A 22,144-nucleotide genomic window follows, 5' to 3' on the forward strand; every position below is an offset into this window, starting at 1 on the left:
AGGACAAAGAAAAAATTGCTTATTTATTAGATCTGTAGATCCTGAGGTGATGCAGTTGGATGGGAGGATCTGCTGGTAGGTCCATGAGAGAGTTAGATGTTAATGGCAAGGGGACAGCTCTGAATGCTTTTAAACATGAGTGGACATCAATAGGAGAAGGGAGGCTATTGGGAGATATGTTTATGTGTGCTGGTCATCATTCTACCTCTTCAGATAAAATTTCCCTATTGAAGCACAAAGCACTTAATTTGCCTGGCTGTACACACAGCTGTTATTAATCATCACCACCAGCACCCCATCAACAGATTGCTTCCAATATGTCAGGCATACAGGAAATACAGATGCTTTATTCACATTGCTTCCATTCCTCAACACCATCTTTCAAGGTGGGTATTATTGCCCCATTTCACCAGTGAGGACGTTGAAGATCAGAAAGGCTTAGAAGTTTTTCCAATATTACACACATTTATGGAGAATATGAATTCTGAAGTTATGATTCTCTCCTCATTAGATGGCGTTTTAGATCAGAATAAACAGGCTGGGATATCATCAAAAGAAAGATGTATATGATCACAGGAACCAGAGGTGACAAGGCAGTGCGTTTTGGTAGGAGTGACTATTAAATACCCATCCACAGAAAGAGCACACAGATTATTTCACAGTCCACTTCTATCGATAAGTGTCAATTGTATTGGGACAGCTCCTACAAGATTTGAAAACATTTTCTTGTTCTTCAAAAAGAAAGTTGTTGACATCTGTCTGGCATTCTTAGCGATTCATCCATGGCAGAAATGGAAATAGTATTAAGGAAAAGAAATTAGGATCCCAGGCACAGGAGTTAGCTATCAAGGGCAAATTACAATTTATCAAGATATGCATACCAGATATAAAAATTGTATTGAAGAAGAAGAAGGGCAACTGTGCTCCTTGGTTTTTACCAAAATGAGTTGAAAACTTATATCCACAAAAAACCCTACACACAAATATTTACTGCAGCCTTGTTCATAATTTCCAAATTTTGGAAGATGTCCTTCAATAGGTGAATGGATAAACAAAATGTGGTACATCCATACAATGGAATATCACTCAGGAATAAAACAAAATGAACCATCAAGCCGCTAAAGACATGAGGGAATCATAAACGCATATCACTAAGTGAAAGAAGTCAATTTGAAAGGCTACATGCTGTAGGAATTCAACTATATGACATTCTGGAAAAGGCAAAACTATGGAGACAATAAAAATATCAGTGATTGCCAGGGTTTGGGATGGAGGAGAGATGAATAAGGGGAGCACAAAGGATTTTTAGGGCAGTGAAACTATTCTGTATGATCTGATAATGGTGGATACAGGCCATTATACATTTATCACAACCCACAGAATGTACAACAACAGGAGTGAACCCTAATGTAAACTATGGACTTTAGTTGATAATAATGCATCAATATTGGCTCATCAATTATAGCAAATGGACCACATTAATGCAAGGTATTGATAGTAAGGGAAACTGGAGGGAGGGGGAGGGAAGGCAAGATATGGGAATTCTCTGTACTCTGCACAATTTTTTTTGTAAACCTAAACCTGCTTTTAAGAAAAATAGTTTATTATTTTTTTTAAAAAAAAGTAATACTATGCTTGATGCACAGATTAAGTAATACCATGCTTCTAATGAAAGAAATCAGATTTTTAAAAGTACTTAGTATAAAAGAAGGAAAAGAGAAGTCCTACCCATGCTCCATCTTTCAGCTAAGTCCACCCAATCACCTAGAAAGGTTCCTCTGACCAAGAGGAAGAAACAAGTCTTCAGGAACTGGGTATTTATTTTTAAAAGAGCATAATAATCCATAATATATAATTCCTAATTCTGTGAAGCAGCAACAAAATTTAAATTAAAAAAAAAAAAAAAAAAGCTCGTTTTAGACTGCAATCCCAGCATGCCTATTGGTTTGCAACCTCAGGAGTTCCCTGGGTGAAAATCGAAACAGGCCTCTGAACACAGAGGGCAGAAGAGAACAAAGAAAGAGGCAGACCACTCCCGATTGGTACGTGGCAGGTTTAATAACTAAGGGAACTCATTTACAAGACTTGACTTCGGCACCCACAAAATGAGTAAATCTTCACGCTAACCCCCTAAAATCTTAAAACTTTCTGTAGAGGCCTTAACTGAGTTCAGTCATGTATTCCATCCAGATGATCTCAACAACACATTGTTCTCTCAAGGCCGAGTCCTTGAAACGGCTCCGGCTATGAGAACGGTGGGCAGAACATACATTCCAAGGGCAGGGGAGGGGAGGGGGTGAAGAGCCTCAGGTCAACTGGTGGTCACGTCCTCTTGATGACCTCCTCCTACAATCCCTCCTTCATTGGTCCGTCAGGTATTTTAACTTCTAAAAATATCAAAAGTTAATGGAAAGAACTCTGAGTTTTCTATCATCTGTTGTCCCTTGGTATCTGCAAGGGACTGGTTCCAGGACCCCCTCAGATACCAAAATCCAAGGATGTTCCAGCCCCTTATATAAAATGGCTTCATATTTGCATATGACGTACACACATCCTCTCCTATACTTTAAATCATATCTAGATTACTTATAATACCTAATGCAATGTAACTGCTATGTAAATAGCTGCCATCATGTGGCAAGTTCAAGTTTGGCTTTTTGGAACTTTCTGGAATTTTTTTCCAAAAATTTTCCATGAACGGTTGGTTGAATATGCAGATGTGGAAGCCAGAGATATGGAGGGTCGACTGTACAATCTTTCCCCTGACCTTCAATTCTGCTGAATCTATAGAAAGCATAGTTCCATTAAGTATAGAACATTTGAAGGCTTGACAAGAGTACTACAGATGCTATAAGTTATATATAATTTCATATAATTAAAACTACTTGCTGGAAACTAATGAAAATGCAAACCATATTTTCAGCTCTTCCTTTGCTTTTATTATATTTATTAAACTGTGAAGTAGTATCTTCTCTCCATTCCTCTACCTTCAGACAGAAATGGTGTGAAAATAATCATGGTTTACAACTTAAAATTGGAAAGATGTATAAAATAGATGGTGGAGAGAAAATATTTGAGTAAATGATATATTTTTAAAGTTTCAAATACCAGACAAACAAAATAAATTAAGTTGCTTTCATTTGGTTTCCCAGCCTGACTTCCAGTTGAGATGCATTCACGTTTTATTTTATTAAAGTAAAATTTATACAAAGTGAACAGATTTTAAGTATAAAATCTGATGAATTTTGGTAAATGTGTATATACATTAAGCCAACACCTCAACCAAGACAAAATGTTTCCATTATTGCTGAAATTTCCCTGTGCTCCCTCCAGTCAACGCCACCCACATCCACAGGCAACCATTGTTCTGAATTCTATCGTCATAGGTTAGTTTTGTCTGTTCTTGAACTTTATAGAAATGCAGTCATGCAGTAGGTTTGCTTTTGTGTCTGACTTCTTTTGTTCACCATAATGCTTTTGCTATTATCCATGTTGTTGTGTGTATCAGTACTTCATTCTTTATTATCTCTGGGAAGTATTCTTTTGTATGAATAGATCAAAATTTGTTTATCCATTCTCCTGTTGATGGACATTTGGATTGTTTCCAGGTTTGGCTCAATGAATGTTTTCATTTCTTTTCAGTTAATACCTAATTACTGGTTCATAGGGTAGGTATATGTTTAACTTCATAAGAAGCGGCCAAATATTTTTCCAAAGCGGCTGCTCCAGTTTATATTCTCACAAGCAATGCGTGTGAGTTCCAGTTGTTCCACATCCTCACCTACATTTGGTATTGGCAGTCTTTTTAATTTTAAACATTTTAGTAGGTGTAACATAATATCACATTGCAATTTTAATTTGCCTTTCCCTGATGAATATTGGTGTTGACCATCTTTTCAGATGTTAATTGATCATTCATGTATCTTCTTTTGTGAGATGTCTATTCACATCTTTTGCCCATTTCTTTATTGCGTTTTAAATATTTTTATTGATTTGTAGAAGTTCTTTGCATATATTCTGGATACAAATCTGATCTATGTATTACAAATATGTAAATATGTACATCAGATCTATGCATTACAAATATTTTCTCCCAGTCCATGCCTTATCTATTCATTTTCTTAACAATATCTTTTGATGAGCAAAAAATTTTAGCTTTGATGAAGTCCGATTTATCATTTTTTTCTTTACAGTTATATTGTTGTCTATGTTATCTCTAATAAATTATTGCCCACTCCAAGCTTTCAATATATTCTCTTATTTTTTTCTAGGCACTTTTAGAGTTTAAGCTTTTATGTCGGGGTTTGTGATTCATCTTTATTAATATTTGTATATTATATGAGGTTGGAGTTGAAGTTTATTTTTCTCCACATATATATTCACTGAATACATAGTTAAATTGGGGAAGAACTGACATTTTTACAATATTAAGCCTCCGAATCTCAAATATTCTATATTTCTCCATTTATTTAGGTCTTCTTTAATTTCTCTCATCAATGTTTTTGACTTCACAGTGTAGAGCTTTACCCATCTTTTGTTAAATTTATTTGTATTTTACATTTTTTGAATGCTCTTACAAATGAATAGTCCTCCGATTTTATTTTCTAGCTGTTCATCGCTCTTTTATAGAGATAAAATTGAGTTTTATATATGGACTTTGTATCCTGCAACCTTGCTAAACATTTCCCAAATGAGTATTTTTTTCATTGAGCCTAAAGCCTAATGTTTTGCTTACAATACCAGATGTAAACTTAAAAATATGATACAAAATCATGGTTTTTTTTTCTCAAACATCAGCTATCTTTACTTGCCATCAGTCAGGAGCCATCATCAGGAATAAGATGAAGAAGAAAAGCTTCCATTTAGTCCTTATGAAAAGTAGACATTAACTCCATTTTATGGAAGGTAACTATGAGGTTAGAGAAGTTAAGGATCTTGTCTGATGTGTCAGAGCTATTAAGTGATGGAGATGGACACAAACACCATGTCTGTCTGACTCTAGAGTATGTGCCTAAACCACTACTCTCTAGGGCCTCTTTTTTTTCACTAATAATGTGAAGATGTGTGCCCATCCCCCATGCCAGCTCCTGATACCAGGGCATCAACAGGAAAATATGGGTTACCACAGCCACCTTCTGTTCTCTTTTTGTCAGCTTCCTTGGTGTCTCCTCATGTTTAAAATTCTACCCAATAAGGTCACTCTGGCTGCTGGTGAATGCCATAATTTGTGTTGTTTGGAAAATGAAGTAGCCTTTTTCAGTGATCCATAAAGTTGTTCCTGGAGATAATAAGAAAAAGAGGCAGCCATTAAATTAAATAAATAGATGTCCGGATTTGCACGGAAGTTTGAAGCAGTGCTCCAGACAGGGAAGTGAAATGTGATTATAAGAAAACAACCCCAAGAATGAATGCAAGTGAGTATCTTGTTTGTGGAATAACCAATAAGGTGGTGTTATTCCAATTTCTACACAAAGACTTTAAGTACTTTGGAGAAAGAAGAGAGGAAGGAATTTAGCCAATTAAATTAGCTGGGGCAATTAAAACACTGAATCTTGGATCCTGTGACAGCTCACCTGAATTAAATCTATGTCAAGGAAAGGATCCATTCTCTCATAGGTCACCTGTGGTTCCAGTTTCCCTGGGTGCATTCATGTGTTCATTTTAACCCTTTCATGAAATGTATCTGCTAAACCAAGAATAACAAAATTATGCAACTCTGACATTGTGCAGATGAAACCTCTTATGTGCAGTATTTTAAAACTATACATCAGAATCTGACTGCCTTTTTTATTCAAAGGAAATTTATGTTGTTTCCACAGAGTTTGAGAACCAGCTATAATCTTCATTCTTCATTCCCTCAAATGAAGGCGATTACCATGTGTATATACAAGTAAACGTTACAGCCTCAGTTCTCCCATGTGTGCTAAGGCAAAAAGAAGAATCGAGATCATCACACCTGGGTCTTAGGCCACAGCTTGTCCAAAATGTAACTTCCAGCAGGGGATCTACTCTACAGTTATGACCAAAATGAACAGAACTGAAGTTTTTAATAACCTAGCCCATTCACAGTATGACAGACTTTGGCATGATTCCTAGATTATACTCTTGGTGATGTTGAGAAATGATATGCTTAGTTTCCCCCCAGTTGGTAAATGGTCAGTTTAATATTACACATATGTTGATCTGGTATTAAAATAAGTCTGACCTTTAGGAGCCGCCTTGCATTTGGTGCAACCTTGCTGGCAAGCCACTTGGCAACACATTTCAGAGCTGTAAAAATATTCATAGGCGTTGACCATGTAATCTCACTCCTGGCAATTTCTCCCTGAAGGAATAATCTCTCCACTAAAAAAAAAAGAAGTTATAATCATACAAATAGGTATTGTTAGTCATGATAGCAAAAATTAGAAACAGTTTTCATTTACAACAGAAATAGTTAAGAAATTATTACGAGAATGTGATATAGTCATTAAAAGGGAAGTGTTTACCACAAAATTAATAGAAAAAAGACAAACTCTGATCTATCGTACAATTACAGTATTTATTATTTTGTATAACAGGTAAGAAACACAGAAAAATTGAAAATAGTTTATTTGAATAGGCAGTGACATTATGCGGGTAGAACCCCCCATAATCTTAAAGTTAAGATTGTTGTTTAAAGCTGTAATTGTAAAGGCGACTTAGGTAAAACATCCACTGACTTCAGATGAAGAGCATTATGTTCAGTTCTTTTATAACCTAAAAATCCTGCCCTCAGGTCTGCAGCCTCTGACAGTGCTCTCCTTCTGACCGCCTTGTTTATTAAAAGGAAAACCACACTTAGAATGCAATTCCCTTAGAATGTTTCCCTCCCTCCAGCGGGGCCACACTTAAACTACTCCAAATTCCATCTGGAATTCAACACTTCTTAGGTAAGGATCATATATCTAGTCTTGGTAGTTCATGTCAAGAATGTTTGGGAGTCCAAAACATATGCTCTGTTTAAAAATTGAGATTAAATTAAGATATAGTAATTCTCCAAAGGATGCTTAGTGTAAAATTTCAAATCTCCATATTGCCCATTGTTAGAAAATTAATTTCAATCTATCATATTATATATTTCCAGCTTTGGAAGAGAAACACAAAGCCTCAATGCTACAGTTTTTCTCTGACAATTTTTAATAAACTAGATGTTTACTTGACAAAATTATTGAAACAGGCATATGTGGGTAGAAACGTGAGCCTAATCAGTACTGTTTTATATGATGTTTATATTTCTACCTTACTAACCTAGTTTTCCTTCAGTCTATTTTTTTTTTTTTTTTTTTTTTTTTGCGGTACGCGGGCCTCTCCGCTGTTGCGGCCTCTCCCGTTGCGTAGCACAGGCCGCGGACGTGCAGGCTCAGCGGCCATGGCGCACGGGCCCAGCCGCTTCGCGGCATGTGGGATCCTCCCGGACCGGGGCACAAACCCGCGTCCCCTGCATCGGCAGGCGGACTCTCAACCACTGCGCCGCCAGGGAAGCCCCTTCAGTCTATTTTTTGATGTAGATGTACAGATTTACTAAAGCATTTCCTTCAAGATTCCTTCTAAGGGTATTTGGAGTTGGCCCTCCACCGTGTTTCTTCAAGATGAGACATTTCATTACTTCCTATCAAGCTTGTCTGTTTAATAGTGTTAAATGATTCTCTTTTCTTCAAATAAATGTTAAAGTAATAATGTAATGTGGTTATGAATTTTTAAAACAAGTTTCCATGTGGAATGTTTCATGTGTAGCAAGTATTACATATACAGTAATCTTTACCCACATCTGAGTCTTCAATGAGAACAGTTGGTCTCATGATTCACCCTTCTTTGAGAAAAACATAAATACTTAGAATAAGAAGCATAGCCCACAGGAGGGTAGTCAAATATGGATTATTTGGGCCTAGGGATTAAAGGACAAAGGCAGGGCTTTGGGCTGTAAATTGAAGATTTTTTTCATTTGTGGGGAAGAGCATAGTTTTTTATTTCCCACATTTACTGAGAGGAGTACCAAAAGCATAGAATCAAATCAAAAGTTAGGAATCATTCTTAATGGATCAATGATAATTCATGTATGAAAGTGTATAGGGTCTTCTGGATTTGCAATATATTTATAATGGGCTTGGCATTTATCTGAAGGGATTGGTGTAGTTTGAGTTGTTCTTGCAGTAATACAGGAATCAGGTTCTACTTCCTAAGCCAACGGACTCCTTTACTCTGAAGAAAACATCAGTGACATTAATTAAGTCAGGATCACATAACTAAGAAAGCTTGAACTAGGAATAGTATCTGGATGTTATAAATTTCCCATTTCCTTTTATGATTCTAAAATTATTACTACTTGGTGACTGACTTATTTTTATTTAAAGTTATCTCAGAGGGAGCTACTCCAAGTCTCCTACCAGATTCCTAAGTCATATGACCAGCCATACATCTTGTCAATACAGAGATAGTGCCCGGCACAGAGCAGGCGCTCGGTATATCTTTGTCAAGTGAAGAAATAGATGACTAGCAGGTTAAAAAGTAAAAAGAATAGGAAAACATCTTGCTCTGTGTGTCTTTTTTTGAGCGCCTCAAAAATCTACGCATAGGCAAATAGGTTCCAAAAACCCAATAATAGCAAAATCTTCCATGGGCCTGGTAGTTTTGGCTTTCCCTCATGGAAGTCATTCCCAAAATATAGCATCAATCTAAGGTAAAAACCTGCCCGATCACTTGGAAAATTCTGAGGAACACTTAAGGGGAGCGGAGATGTATCACTTCTACCCTAGAAGGAAATGAGGCCAATGGGAAGGGGGAGCAATGCACCCATGTGAGAAGCCCTGTGACCCCGCGCAACCTCCCAGCTGCCCAGGGAGAAAAGCCAGCGTGTGGATCTCCACCTTAAATGCCACGATGAGAGAGAGAATCTAGCGTGTGGCATCTGAGTCCCATAGCCAGAGACACACCCTGTTTTCTATCACAGCTGTCCATGCTGTTCTTGGAGGGTGACAAGGAGGAGGCTGACAGAGAGCAAAGTCGGAGGGCATAGGGGTGACTTTAGTGCCTGGATTCACTTATTATTTGAACAAGTTGATCTTTGGTAGAATTAATCCATTTAAAAGCGGAACTTCATTTGATGGCTCTGTTCCTATTTTTCCAGCATGCTGCACAGCTTGGAGCAATTCACACTTATTGACTTTGTACCTAACATTCACCTGGAAGTTACTGATAAAAACAATAAACAAATCAAGAGTCTGAGAGCACCGAGCTCACCAAAAGTCAATAATAGGCCTTTTACTTAGTTTCCTGTAAACATGCTATTTATTCTAAAATGAATAAAGGAAAACATTCAGCACCTAGCAATCTATTTCATGCTTTTTTAATGTTACTGAACACCCAGTTAATCGCATTCCAGAGAAGGGTGATATTTCTGGGGCACAGAAAGAATGGTATTCACAGCTATTTCCCCATCACACTTACTACCTTGAGTCAAGAACATCCAGTTGATTGCTTAAGGGAATGTATCTCACCTGAAATCCCCTTGGGTTGCATGCATTTGTTTTATGCTGATTATGTTGAGTCAAATTCTATCGGACATTTAGTCCAGCAAGTCTTAACCAAATTCTGTTCTCCTAGTTTAATATCTGGCTTCGGGTAATTCACCTGCATGAAAGTGAGGAAACCTGGGTACCAATAGTGGCTCTGACCTTGGATAAAATGCTTATCCTTCTGGGTACTAGCTTCCTTCTCTGTAAATTAAGAGGGTTGTACCAGACGACTTCTAAGGTGTCTTTTGGCTCAAAGATAGTATGTGCTGTGATTGGCAGTGTAAGGGACTACCAGTTACTACCATTGTTCATCCACTGAAAGGAAGAAATCACAGCATTTCATAAGGATCATGGAGAGTCAACTCCAACATCCTCTGTTACCAAAATAAGGAAAATGAGGCCAATAGAAAAAAAAAGGTGTCCCAGCTAGATAGTGGTAGAACAGGCTGAGACCCAAATCTCTTGAGACGTTGTTGGGTACTTCTTCTATAAGACGCGGCCAAGCACAGTTCTTAAATCTCATACTGAAAGTGGAAGTCTGACATCAGCTAAGGAATGGAATCAAATTCCTCTTCTCTGTTCTCATTGCTCTTTGCTAATATCTCTTCCAGCATTTACCACATTGCACTGTAATTAGTTGGGCGTGGGTGTGAACAACAGACACATACATACGCTTACCCCCAAAGGCACTTATGCACACTTTAGTCTGTGAGCTCTTTGAGGACTTTGTCAACTCTAAAGAGTTTTACACATAGTGGGCACCCCATAAGTGTTTGCTGGATATCACTGCATGAAATGCTTCTAGAAGAATGTATGAGAGGCTGGGAGTACCAATATTTACCCCTCCTCTGCTCCATCTTCTACTCCCCGTCCAGATTTTGCTCCAGTAGCTCATAAACACAAACCCCTGACACCTACATGGAGATCACAGTGACAGCCTTATTACTGGAGGCTCAGTAAATCTCAGCATACATGATGTCCTGGTGAAGGTAGATTAGCAAACACCAGTTGCACTCAAGCCAGAAAGAGGCTTTATGCTTCCTCCCTTCTAGCCTTGGGAGCCACCCAGACAAATAACTGGATCCACAAAGAAACTGAGCTTGCAGAAGACCACAAGCTGCCTCAGCAGCCAGCCAGGCACCCACAGAGCAGACAAGGAGACCTGTCTTCTGTCCCAGCCTGGGTCTGAGCATCCCATGAGACCAGACACCATGTAAGACATCTGGTCCCGACCAATCCACGAGGTGTGCTGGGCTGGGGGTTGGAGGCGCTCAGGTTTATAAGGCTGCTGTCTGGGTCCAGGACCAACTGATGCCTGACTTTCACCAGTCATGTTAGCAGCTCCTCTTCCTTTGAAGAAAAGGCTTGAAGAAGGGGGGAGAGAAAAAAATACAAAGAAAACAACAACAACAAAAGAGCTCACCAAAATACCTCCTTGCACAAAAATATCAAGATGGAAAAGTAGATTCTCCCCCCTTGAGAAACCATTATTAAGAAGAAAAAGAATTTAAATCAAATAAAATGTTTAAAATAAAATCCTTTTTCAAAGAATGCTACTTAAATGGCTGTATTGGTTTTACAAAATGAAAGTTATTAAGAATATTTGGCTGATTTATATGAGCCTATTATGAATTTTTAATTAGTTTAAATATATATTATTTTTCCTTTATAGAAGTAATACATGATTATTGTAGAAAACTTGGAAAATAGAAAAAAACAGCAAGAGGGAAAAAATTAATTGCCCAAAGTCCCAACCATCATATAACCATACAACCATCTTATATAAGACAACAACTTATATAACAAATGCATTCTTTCTGAATATTTTTTTACAGAGTTGTAATCATATGATATAAATGTAAATTTTATTTTAAAAATAATGTATGTTTTCTGATGATAAAAGTAGTATGTATTCATTGTAAAAAAATTACTTACAAATACAGAAAATAAAAATCACTCTAAAATCCACAAATAGCATATTACTTTATAAAAAGGAAAATGAAAAATGACCACATCTGCGACTTCCCTGGTGGCACAGTGGATAAGACTCCAAGCTCCCAATGCAGGGGGCCGGGGTTTGATCCCTGGTCAGGGAACTAGATCCTACATGCATGCCACAACTAAAGGCCCACCTGCCACAACTAAGGAGCCCACCTGCCATAACTAATGCCCAACCAACACCCAGCGCAACCAAACAAATATTTTTTTAATGACCACATTTGTGCCAAAGTTTTGCTTTACAAAGCTCTCACAAATATCTCTGATTTTGAATCTGCAATGAAATTGTAGTAGAAAGTTATACTTCTAAGGTAAGCTTCTATAGTTACACTTCTAAGGTAAATTGATAATTTCTAAAGTAAATTCCCTCTCTTGTGGGAAATTATTCTGAAAACTTTTTAGCACATCACTTTTTCAGATTTCTAAAATTCATTGTCTACGTGATGCACCTAGAAGGAAATGAAGATTGTATCCAACCCAATGCCAAGTCCTAGTGATTCCTCTGGGCTGTAATCTAAACTGATTGTATAATCTGAACTGATTATAGCCCAGATACGTGAAGCCTTTAGAACTAAACTTTAGAGACATAACTTTACTTGAATCATGGCTAACCTTTTAGCAAATAATATCAGTTAGGCATCATTAAGAAGCTCTAACCGGGCTTCCGTGGTGGTGCAGTGGTTGAGAGTCCGCCTGCCGATTTAGGGGACGCGGGTTCGTGCCCCGGTCCGGGAAGATCCCACATCCCGCGGAGTGGCTGGGCCCGTGAGCCATGGCCGCTGAGACTGCGCGTCCGGAGCCTGTGCAACGCGAGAGGCCACAACAGCGAGAGGCCCGCGTACCGCAAAAAAAAAAAAAAAAAAAGACGCTCTAACCTCAGCTGTGCATTGTGTAATCACCTGGGGAGCTTTTAAAATCCCAAATATGTAGGCCCAGACCAGGGAAATCAAAATCTCTGGGGTCTGGTATCAGTGCATTTAAAAGCAGGTGATTCCAATGTGCATTCAAGGTTGGGAACTCTGCTCTAGGGAAAAAGCATCACACGCCCCGCCCCCCCCAACCTCCAATAGTGCTTAGAATGTATAGAATGTCTTTCACCTCAATGGCAAAACATCTCTGGTACACTCGTCCCCCAGTGTAGATTAGAGATAGCCAGAAACAAAGTGTATTTTTTGTTTTCCAATTATATTCTTTTTTCCTAATTTTTATTATAAATATATTTCAAATATATATATAATCTGATTCTCTTATTGTAAAGTTTCAAGAAATATTCTTAAAATTTTCAAAACTAAGTTAATTTTAACTCATTGATAGTTTGTATCATATCTGCTCTCCATTTCACTTCATACATACATTAAAATTGCATATAAGTTAAAAACTTCAAAGTAAAATACAACTGTAATAAGTGCAGGAGAACATTTGGAGAATATATATGCAATTTGGGGATGGGAGGGCCTTTTTAAGCAATATGTAAGTGTGAACATGACTGATTTAACTAAACAACAAACCTCTCTATGAAAAACACCATAAATAAAGCTAAAATACATATAAAAAGCAAGGGAAGAATATTTGTGATATATGTAGCAGAGGTACAATTAATATCCTTAATATTTAAATATTCTTACAAATTAAAAAGGCAAAGACCACCAGTCCACATTAGAAAAATGTGAAAAGTCCAAAAATAGGCTATTCACAAAAGAAACATAAACAACCAAAATATAAAAGCAGATATTCAATCTCAGCAAGGAAAAAATTAATTCAAATTGAAATAATAAAGAAATATTTGACCACTTACAGGACTGTAAGGAGACCTTGATTCTCTTGGTGGGAAAATAACTCCAAAATATCCTTTATCCAGATTCACCAGTTGTTAACATTTTGCTGCATGTGCATCATTAATCTCTTGCTCTCTCGAAATACATATTGAAGAATAGGTTGCATACATCATAATACATCACGCCCCTCCTCTCCTCAGTATTATTACATGTGCATATTTTATTATCCTTTCTAAGGAATTTGTTTACTGCCATTGAGTAAAGAGGTAATAATCTAGCTCTCACTTATTAAATATATTAGTGGATATCAAATCATAAAACTATTCTCCAGAAGAATTTCCTTGATCATCATAACACATATTAAACACCTGGAAAATGGACTGACATAGTTGTTTCCTTCTCAGAGTTTGGCTCCTAAAACATGACCACAGTGAAGAAACTTGTAGCCATGCATCAAGAACTTTATTTGAATTCCAAGACAGTACCAGAAGGCCAGTTTATCCAGGAGTAGATTGTCACGCGCGCACATAATCACAAACACACAGATGCACCCGCATGTTTAAAGAAGCCAAGAAGCTGGGATACACCCCTTGAGCAATGCTTTGAAAACTAAAACCCTAGGTGTCCAATTTTACAAATGTGCAAATTGCTAAAGTGAAATAAGATTCTGCTAAGGGTAAAATGATATCAGGATTGGCAGGGGTGTGTGGGGAGGGAGGTGAAGGACTACTAAGGAAAGAGAATTCGATGAATGTTGAGTTTGTATTTCCCTGGGATAAGGAAACTACTCCATGTGTCCAGAAGAAAGAAAATCAGCTGCTGTGTTTGGACCCTGGCTATAGATATGGTGTGTTTGGACATATGGCAAAGATCATGTTTAAACAAATACCAAAAATGCCTGCCCAAAGCAGTCATATTCTAATAATACACATGAACCATTCGATTCTGTCTAGAGATGCATCTTAATTGCATTAATATCAGAGACAATTTTCTTTTTAAAAAATATTTATTTATTTATTTTGGCTGCGCTGGGTCTTAGTTGTGGCACACAGGATCTTCATTGCGGTATGCAGGATCTTCTAGTTGTGGCATGAGGGCTTCTTAGTTGCGGCATACTTGAGGGCTCTAGTTCCCCATCCAGGGATCGAACCCGGGCCCCCTGCATTGGGAGCACGGAGGAGTCTCACCCACTGGACCACCATGGAAGTCCCATCAGAGTCAATTTTCAATTTTCACTACTTCTCCTTAAATGTTAGTCTTTCCTTAACAAGCTGAGGAACCTGATCTAATCACTTATGTTCATTGAAGTTCTGGTGTTTTTTCCAATGCAGGTTGGACATATGAAAAAGGATGATAATCATAAACTCTGTCAAGCTGAAAAAAATAGTTTCATAACAGATTTCTATCTGTAATTCAGAGGTGGGTCTTTAGTTGGGTTTCTATTTCCTACCTTCATTCTAATCTTTGATCTACTGGCCTGTATTTTTTTTTCTTTTTTTTACTTTGAAACAATGTCAAACTCACAAAAAGGTTGCAAATGAACTCCAAAATGTGCTTTATCCACATTCACCAGTTGCTGACATTTTGCCACATTTGCATTACCAATCTCTTGTTCTCTCCAAGTACATATTGAAGTTTGGGCTGCATGTATCATAATACATCACACCTCTTTACTCTTCAGTAGTATACATGCATCTTCTAAGAACACAAATATTGACTTTATTCTCTTATAGAATCTCAGTACAGCTATTAAACTCAAAGAATTTAATATTATACTTTTACCTTATCAATCATCCTTATCCCAATTTCATCAATTATCTCAATAATGTCCTTTATACTTTTTTTCTCTTCAGAGTCCAGGATCCAGTCCAGGATAACATATTGCATTTAGTTGTTATTTAGTCTTTGTTCTCATTTAATCTGGAACAATTCTTACTCTATCTTTAATGACATACTTTTAAAGAATACAGGCCAGTTATTTTTGAGAATGTTCCTCAGTTTGGGTTTATCTGCTGTTTTCTCATGATTAGATTCATTCTATTGTATCCCCAGCCAGAACACTAAGTAAGGGATATTGTGTCCTTCTCAGGAAATGACATATTGAGGCAGGTTATGTCTGCTGTCTCCCATCAGTGATGTTCATTTTGCTATCCAGTCAAAGGATTGTTCTGCTCATCCACGGTACAGTAACCATTGTTTCCCACTGCAGCAGTGAGCAATCTGTGGGGAGACATTTAGAGACCATGCAAATATCCTGATCCTTCTCAAATTTTTTACCTGGATTTATCATTTATTGATAATTCTCACCCAAACCAATCTTTAATGATTATAAAATGGTGACTCTTGATTTATCAATCAGCTTTCTGCTATAAGGAAGGGCTTTCATTTCATATCTGTCTACCTGTCTGTCTACCTATCTATCTATAGATCTATCTACCTACTTACCTACCTACCTACCATCTACTATATATTATCAGTAATGACTCATGGATTTCTATTTTATTCAGTGAGTTATAAACTATTACTGTCTTTATTTATTTTTGTTTAAATTTTCCCAGATTGAGCCAGAAGGAGAACCTTCAAGCTGGATTCATTGCCCTATCATTTTTTTGATAGGGCATTCATTGCCCTTCAAGCTGGATTCATTGCCCTATCATTTTTTTTTTTTTTGAGCACTTCCTTATATTCTGGCACAAGAAAATGTTACCTTCCCTATCACAGTCTTGAAATCAGCTATTTCTCCAAGGAAACTTGGGTTCCTCTTAGTGTGGCATGGTATTTAGAAGGTAAGATTTGGGTGCTAGGTGTGCTCATTACTATTGGAGTGTAATTGCTTCTAGCTGTTCAAAAGGTAGAGCTAAGAGAGGAAAAACATATGTACATAGATAGATGATAAAGATAGATAGACAGATGGACAGAGAGACAGATATGAAATAGTTCATACCTTCAATTCCAAATTCCAATCCACCCCACAAAGTTTTTTCCTTGCCTTTCCCTATCCCATATTTGTATCTTCCTGCACAGTAAAAATCCTGGTTTCCAAGAATATCAATCCATTCACTCATTTATTTATTCCTACAACGCATAAGAAATAATTTTAGAATTGCTACACCTATAATACTACAAAAAACAAATCTAGAAAAAAAAAAAAGAGTTCAAGCTTCATTTGTGGGTTAATTTCTCCCCCTAGACTGAGAGTATATAGTAAAGGACTGTATTCAAAAGATATTTGAGGAAAACGTCCACTTCTAGTAAGATAGGATAAACATACTTTTCTTTATTTCTTCTGTTCAGTACAACTAAAAACCCTGGACTTTATATATAAAACAAACATAAGAAGACTGAAAGGTGGAGAGAAGGCAGACCACCCAGGGACCTCAACATCTGAGGAACGACGTGATGGTGAATTCCCTGGGTTTTCTTTTTGCTTCCTGTATCCCACACTTGGAACTGAAGGAGCTAGCAATCCAGAAATTTCAATAGGCATAGATAAACACAAAACAACAAAAGCCTGTTCTCTCTAGCCAAATCGTAGCCTAGCAAGATGGAAATCTTTTGGACGATAACTAACTGCTCTACTCTAACCAAATATCACAGAAAAACCTGGGTCCCAACCCCACCCCATGCCAGCAAAAGCCAACTGGGGATCCTAGACTTTCACCCTTGCTGGGCTGTCATGAGGTATCCCCACCCTTCCCCAATTACAACTGCATGTAAATCTACAATGATCTCAAAATAAAAATTTTAATTAAAAACAAGAACAAATTATTTGGATTACTTCTTCCTTCTCCCCTTCAATGTGGATAGGTTATAAATTAGAAATGGTTGGGATTTGTTTTTGCTTACATTTAGTTTTATTTTCCCATACTTGAGATTTCCATCTTAATTTTTGAATATGTAGAACATTAATATGCTTCCAAAAGAAAAAAAAAAACTATACAAAAAGGCATAGTCGGGCATCACTGGTGGCTCAGTGGTTGAGAATCCGCCGAGCAATGCAGGGGACACCGGTTCGAGCCCTTGTCCGGGAAGATCCCACGTGCCGCAGAGCAACTAAGCCCGTGAGCCACAACTACTGAGCCTGTGCTCTAGAGCCCACGAGCCACCACTACTAAGCCTGCGAGCCACAACTACTGAAGCCCATGCATCTACAGCCCATGCTCTGCAACAGAAGAAGCCACCGCAGTGAGAAGCCCGTGCACTGCAACAGAGTAGCCCCCGCTCTCAGCAACTAAAAAGAAAGCCCACGTGCAGCAATGAAGATCCAATGCAGCCATAAATAAATAAATAAATATATTTATTTATTTATTTATTTTAAAAAAAGGCTTACTCAGAGAAGTGTCCTCTTTCCCCTATTTTCTCCACATTAATCTCCTCTTCCCTTCCACCTCCACACCCCTTTAGGCAATCTATTTCACTGCTTTCTGGTTAAACCTTCCTATGTTTCCTTTTGCAAGAGTAAGCAGATATATGTATGTATGTTTTATTATATCCTTTCTTTCTAACTAGGTGTCTAGCTCCAGAAAAAAAAAGAGTTTACTGGCATTTTTATTGGGATTTTTTTTTAAATTGAAGTATAGTTGATTTACAACATTGTGTTAGTTTCAGGTATATAGCAAAGTGATTCAATTATACTTATTTATATTCTTTTCCATTATGGTTTACTATAGGATATTGAATATAATTCCCAGTGCTATACAGTAGGACCTTGTTGTTTATTTATTTTTTATATAGTAGTTTGTATCTGCTAATCTTTATTGGGATATTAAATTTATAAATTAACTTTGAGAGAAATTATATTTTGATGATGTTGGAACAATCTAATCAAGATTAAAGACTGTCTTTCTCTCTGTTTGAATTTAGTTTTATATTTTTCAGGAGTGATTTTTTTCCTTATATAGATTTTAAATATTTCACATTTCATTTATTTCTAAGTATTTTCGATTTCTTGCTATTGTAAACAGGGTTTTCTTTTCCAAAATATCTTCTAGTAGTTATTATTTGCTTATATGAAAGTTATTAAGTTTGGTGTATTAATTTTATTCACCTTGCCACCTTGCTGATTTCTTTTATTGAGTTGTTTTTATCACTAATTCTCCAGGTTTTCTAGCATTACTATTATGTCACCCTCAAACAGAGTTAGTTTTAATTATTTTTCTGTTCCAGTTTTTATACCTTTGTTTTCTCTTGTCTAATTGAGTTGGTTAATACCTCCCTTTTTTGGGTTTTTTTGCGCAGGTCTCTCACTGTTGTGACCTCTTCCGTTGCCGAGCGCAGGCTCCAGACGCGCAGGCTCAGCAGCCATGGCTCACAGGCCCAGCCGCTCCGCGGCATGTGGGATCTTCCCGGACCGGGGCACGAACCCGTGTTCCCTGCATCGGCAGGCGGATTCTCAACCACTGCGCCACCAGGGAAGCCCGGTCATGATGTTTTCTTAATGTGGTATTGAAGTCTGTTAACTAAAATTTTATTTTGGATTTTTTGCATCAATATTCATAAATGATATTTATCTGGAATTTTCTCCGTTTTAAACTATATCATATTTAGAAATTAGTGTTATACTCCCTTTGTAAGAAGAATTTGGAAGTTTTCCTTCATTTTCTCTGGAGCAATTTAAGTAGCACTAAGACTATCTGGTCTCTTTTGCAGGATTCCGCTATATCATCTGAGCCTAATGACTTTTGCAGGATAGTTTCTTAATAACTTCCTTTAATTCTGTTATAACTGCACTGCTTATGTTTCTATCAACACTTGGGCCCATTGTGGTAAATTGTATTTTCCTATGCATTTCATCCAGGTTTTCTAATTTCTTCACACACATACAGTTATGCAAAGTAGTCCTTCATGGCTTTTTAAAATTTTCTGTGAGCAATAGTTATTTCTCTCTTGTCATTTCATGCTGTATATTTGTGCCTTTTCCCTTTTTAAAATTAGTTAGTGGTTCATCTTTTTGTTGATTAAAAAAACAGGATTTTGGGCTTCCCTGGTGGCGCAGTGGTTGAGCGTCCACCTGCCAATGCAGGGGACACGGGTTCGTGCCCCGGTCCGGGAAGAACCCACGTGCTGCAGAGCAGCTGGGCCCATGAGCCATGGCTGCTGAGCCTGCACGTCCGGAGCCTGTGCTCCGCAATGGGAGAGGCCACAACAGTGAGAGGCCCGAGTACCGCAAAAAACAAACAAACAAACAAAAAAAACAGGATTTTGATTTAATCTCCTGTTTTTCTATTTTCTGCCTCATTAATGTCTAATTCTACCTTCATTATTTACTTCCTTGAGACTTCTTTTTATGTACTTTCTTGTTCTTTTTCTAGGTTTATTTTTTTATTTAGATATTTAATTCACTTATTTTTCTTTCTATTCACTTTCATTTTTATGTACTTGCCACTATGAATTTTCTGCTGATCGCTACTTTAAAAGTATCTCATTGGGCTTCCCTGGTGGCGCAGTGGTTGAGAGTCCGCCTGCCGATGCAAGGGACACGGGTTCGGGCCCCGGTCCGGGAAGATCCCACATGCCGCGGAGCAGCTGGGTCCATGAGCCATGGCCGTTGAGCCTGCGCATCTGGAGCCTGTGCTCCACAACGGGAGAGGCTACAACAGTGAGAGGCCCACATACCGCAAAATAAATAAATAAATAAATAAAAATAAAATAAAAGTATCTCATTAATTTTTATCTACAGATTTTAAAATTATCACTATTTTTCAGAAATTCTGAAATTTATGCTTAGATTTTAGCTTTCACACAAGTGTTAACTAATGAAAGATCTTTTAAAAATTTCTTAGTGGGAGGTTCTACTTGGTGGATTGATGATGGCCATACATTTTTTACATACTTCCACTGAGACGTGGGGTCTGTTTACCTTCCTCCTTGATTCTGGACTGGACTATTACTACTTAGATCAACAGAATATGTTGCTCTGGATGTATCTTATGAGAACTGTCAGTTACTGCTTTGGTCTCTTGAATCCCTGTACCACCACATAGGAGTCTGACGATTCAACTAGAGAGACCATGTGCAGAGCCTTGAAACTACAGAGAAGGGAAGGGAATGCAGTTAAACCCAGCCTTCCATGTCCCAGTTCCTGCCAAGGCACTGGATATGTGGGTAGAGAAGTCATCTTGGAAGTGTATCCTCCAACCAAGTCATCCCAGCTGACACCATAGAATCAGAAATAAACTACCCAGCAGAGCTCTTTCCAAATTCCTCACCCACAAAATCATGTGCAAAATATAATGTTTTAAACCACTGCATTTCAAGCCACTAAGTTTACACCTCTTAGGAAAAAGAGAAAATAGCTTTTTATCTCTTATAGCCTCAAAATGCAGCATAAATGTATAGAAAACTTTTGGCTTGCATTTTCTTTCCCTGAATTTTCTGAAAATGCACCTCTGCTGTACCTTGTTGTTTTTTTTTTTTTTTTTTTTTTTTATTGCGGTACGCGGGCCTCCCACTGCTGTGGCCTCTCCCGCTGCGGAGCACAGGCTCCGGACGCGCAGGCTGAGCAGCCATGGCTCACGGGCCCAGCCGCTCCACGGCATGTGGGATCTTCCCGGACCGGGGCACGAACCCGTGTCCCCTGCATCGGCAGGCGGACTCTCAACCACTGCGCCACCAGGGAAGCCCTGTACCTTGTTTTTTATGTGGCTTTTTAGAAGTCTGATGGCAGCCTGATTTCCTTAACCTTATAACTAATTTGATCTTTTTGCCTGGAGGCCCCGAGGATGTTTTTCTTTGTCTTTAAAGAGTAATAGTTTTAATCTTTCTGTATGTGGTGGCTTGCTTGTTTTTTTTTTTTTAATTTCCCTTGGTTTTTAAGAAAGGCATGCATTTTGTTTTTGTTTTAAAGGGTCTTTCAAAATGCCTTTAAATCTTTTTCTTCCTACTTAACATTTTACTATCTGGTCTATAATTCTTAAATGGTATCCTTTCACTCCCACATATTACTTATACAGCAGGCAATTATCTTTTCTACTCTATTTTTCTCTTCCTTCTCCTCTCATTTTTTAGTTGCATTCTTTCTACTCTGTCGGTATGTACAATGCTCACATACTATCCTTCCACCCATATACCCACTCTTGTCTCAGTCTTTGTCCTACAATTAAATGTATTAAATGATGAACATCAGTGCATTTGCCTTAATTTCCCCCTTCTTGCTTCTTTCCTTTCTCTTATTGCCGTATCTTTGAAGGGTACCACACTTTTCTGACTCCTTCTCCCCTAGAAGCAATGCTTTTCCAAAGCTTCCAATTCTGGTCCCACTCACTTTCAAGGCCCTTCCCTGTAGCTCATGCTATGAACTACCAAGTCCCAGACCTCAGGTCAGTATATTTGCACTAGTTTGTCTTTTATTTTCTGGGTGTGATTTTTGTCTCGGCTTCACATGTATTCTCAGCTCTCCTCTTTCTTTCTTAAGCCTTCCTTCTCTTACTCTCCATACCCCCAGGCTTGCAGCAATGGCAAGACATCTGTTGGAATTTGATGTTTATTTCTCTTACAAGCAATGTGAGGTTCATGGTATTCTCTATCTCCTACGAATGCTAAAAATGTGGTCATGTGTGGTTTTTTAAATTTTTTTGTTAAACTAATAGGTTCTTTGGGAAGGGACGAAGGCATGAAGATAATAGGATACAGGTGGCCACCATTATCCTCCAGACTTGCTATCTTGCTTTTTTGAGATGTTTTCTCTCAAAATTCTTCTGTACTCTTACCCTTCTTTCTTTGCTCCTAGGAACCGCAGAGAATATGATAAGGAATTCAGCATCAATGGAAACCTATGTAACTACAATACTTCAAGAATTTAACTCCTTACTACTGTCACAATGTTAAACACTTGGGAAA

The sequence above is a fragment of the Tursiops truncatus genome, chromosome 5 (genome assembly GCF_011762595.2).
Source record: "Tursiops truncatus isolate mTurTru1 chromosome 5, mTurTru1.mat.Y, whole genome shotgun sequence".
Classification (NCBI taxonomy): domain Eukaryota; kingdom Metazoa; phylum Chordata; class Mammalia; order Artiodactyla; family Delphinidae; genus Tursiops; species Tursiops truncatus.